This window comes from Furipterus horrens, unplaced genomic scaffold (assembly GCF_987537825.1).
Source record: "Furipterus horrens unplaced genomic scaffold, mFurHor1.1.pri manual_scaffold_17, whole genome shotgun sequence".
NCBI classification, from domain to species: Eukaryota; Metazoa; Chordata; class Mammalia; order Chiroptera; family Furipteridae; genus Furipterus; species Furipterus horrens.
The window spans coordinates 29,234,337-29,237,313 of record NW_028327187.1 but is presented as its reverse complement, the minus strand read 5'-3'; the positions used below and the strand labels follow the sequence as shown (position 1 = coordinate 29,237,313).

The 2,977-nt window shown below is 36.9% G+C and overlaps 1 pseudogene; it reads left to right on the top strand.

Moving 5' to 3' along the window:
* The first annotated feature begins 1,909 nt into the window (after window positions 1-1,909).
* LOC149990765 (protein SET-like) lies at window positions 1,910-2,763 on the top strand (annotated as a pseudogene).
* Window positions 2,764-2,977: the final 214 nt, after the last annotated feature.

Sequence of the window (2,977 nt, the reverse complement as noted above, 5' to 3'; positions counted from 1 at the left end):
CACAATGGAACACTATGCAGCAGAGAGAAAGAAGAAACTCCTGCCATTTGCAACAACATGGATGGAACTAGAGGGAATTATGCTTAGTGAAATAAGCCAGGCAAAGAAAGAAAAATACCATATGATATCACCTAATACAGGAAAGTAAAGAACAACATAAAAAAAAAAGAACTAAGTAGGACAAGGAGCAGAATAAGTCAATGGGGGGAGGGGGAGGGAGATAAGGGGAATAAGGGAAGGGTTTAGTCAACGAACATGTACAAATGACTCATGGACATGGACAATGGGGAGGGATATGATTGTGGGAGAAGGGATGGGCTGGGTGGGGGGGGAGCAATGGGGGAAAATGGGACAACTGTAATTGAAAAACCAAAAAATAAAATTTAGAGAAAAAAGGGGAATTCTTTCATTATACTCATATATTATAAATGGTTATTTGTACATAAAAAAAGTTCCTCAGTTTTGTATATTAAGGTTGTTCTGAGAAGTCTGTCTAAACTATCTTATTATTTGCTGTATTTTTAAATTAACTACCCGGTTTTTTTCTAAGTATTCAAGTATATCATAGAATAATATCAAAAATGTTGCCTTTTCCTTTCCAGCTTTTATATTTTTTCACTTTTTAAATCATATTTTAATTTTTTCTAATTACAGTTCACATTCAATATTATTTTGTATTGGGTTCATGTATATAGCATAGTGGTTAGACAATCATACACTTTACAATGTATTCCTTCTGATATTTCCAGTACCCATGTGGTCCCATACCTCGTTATTACAATGTTATTGACTATATTTCTTATGCTGTACTTTATATTCTCATGACTGTTTTGTAACTACAAATACGTACTTCTCAATTCCTTCAACTTTCTCACTCATCACTCAACCCCCTTCTGTTCTGACAACCATCAGTCTGTTCTCTGTATCTATGAGTCTGTTTCTGCTCTCTTTGTTCATTTGTATTATTCTTTATTTTCCACTTATAGGTGAAATAATGTGAGATTATTCTTTCTCTGTATTATTTCACTTAGCATAATACCATCTAGGCCCATGCATGCTATTGCAAATGATAGGGTTTCATTCTTTTTTTAATGGCTAAGTAATATTCCATGGTTTATATACACCACCACTTTTTTATCCACTCATCTATTGATGAGCACTTGGGCTGCTTCCATATACTGGCTATTGTAAATAATGCTGCCATAGACATAGGGGTGCATATAATCTTTTAAGTGTATTTTATTATGTTGTTACAGTAGTCCTAAAATTTTTGCCTTTGCATCCCTCTGCCCATTACCCCCCTTCCCTCTAAAATCCCACCCTCTTTAGTTGATGTCCATGGGTTGTGCATATAAGTTATTTGGCTTCACCCTTTGCTATACTTTTCTTAACTTCCTTCTGTCTATTTTGTAGCAACCAATTATGCTTCTTAATCCCTGCACCATTTCACCCCCTTCCCCCTCCCAGCTGATAACCTTCCAAATGATCCCCATACCTATGATTCTGTTCCTATTCTTGTTTGCTTAGTTGGATTTTGTTTTTACTTTTTATATTCAGTTGTTGATAGCTGTGAGTTTGTTGTTCTTTTAATGTTCATAATTTTGATATTCTTTTTCTTAAGTAAGTCCCTTTGACATTTCATATAATAATGGCTTGGTAATGATGAACTCTTTTAGCCTTACCTTGTCTGGGAAACAGTTCATCTGCCCTTCCATTCCAAATGATAGCTTTGCTGGATAGAGTAATCTTGGTTGTAATTCCTTGCTTTTCATCACATTGAATATTTCCTGCCAGTCCCTTCTTGCTGGCAAAGTTTGAGAAATCAGCTGAGAGTCTTATAGGCACCCCTCTGTAGGTAACCCTCTACTTTTTTCATGCTGCCTTTAAGATTCTCCCTTCATCTCACAGCATGGCCCCAAAGCACCAGTCTTTGCTCTCACCCCAGATGAAGAAACCGAGACCTCCTCCAGCCCCCAAGCCCAAGAAATCAACCTCTCACGTCTTCCGAAAGGAAGAAAAAGAACAGCAAGAAGCAATTGAACATATTGATGAAGTACAAAATTAAATAGACAGACTTAATGAACAAACCAGTGAGAAGATTTTGAAAGTAGAACAGAAATATAACAAACTCCGCCAACCATTTTTTCAGAAGAGGTCAGAATTGATCACCAAAATCCCAAATTTTGGGGTAACATTTGTCAACCATCCACAAGTGTCTGCCCTGCTTGGGGAAGAGGATGAAGAGGCACTGCATTATTTGACAAGAGTTGAAGTGACAGAATTTGAAGATATTAAATCAGCTTAAAGAATAGATTTTTATTCTGATGAAAATCCTTACTTCGAAAATAAACTTTTCTCCAAAGAATTTCATCTGAATGAGAGTTGTGATCCATCTTCCAAGTCCACTAAAATCAAATGGAAATCTGGAAAGGATTTGATGAAATATTCAAGTCAAACACAGAATAAAGCCAGCAGAAAGAGGCAGCATGAGGAACCAGAGAGCTTTTTTACCTGGTTTACTGACTATTCTGATGCAGGTGCAGATGAGTTAGGAGAAGTCATCAAAGATGATATTTGGCCAAATCCATTACAGTCCCTGATATGGATGATGAAGAGGGGGAAGGAGAATAAGATGATGGTGGTGATGAAGAAGAAGAAGGGTTGGAAGATATTGATGAAGAAGAGGATGATAATGAAGGTGAAGAAGATGAAGATGATGATGAGGGGGAGGAAGGAGAGGAAGATGAAGTAGAAGATGACTAATGGAACACTGATGGATTCCAACCTTCTTATTTAATTTTATCCAGTCCCTGGGAGCAAGTTGCAGTCTTTTTGTTGTTGTTGTTGTTTGTTTTTCCTCCTCTTGTGCTCAGTCTCTCTGTTTTTGAGGTCTCTTTTCTCTCCTTTACACCATGGTTCTCTCTTTATTTGAGGGGGGATATATCTTGAGCAGAATACAGTGGGAAAAGAATCTTGG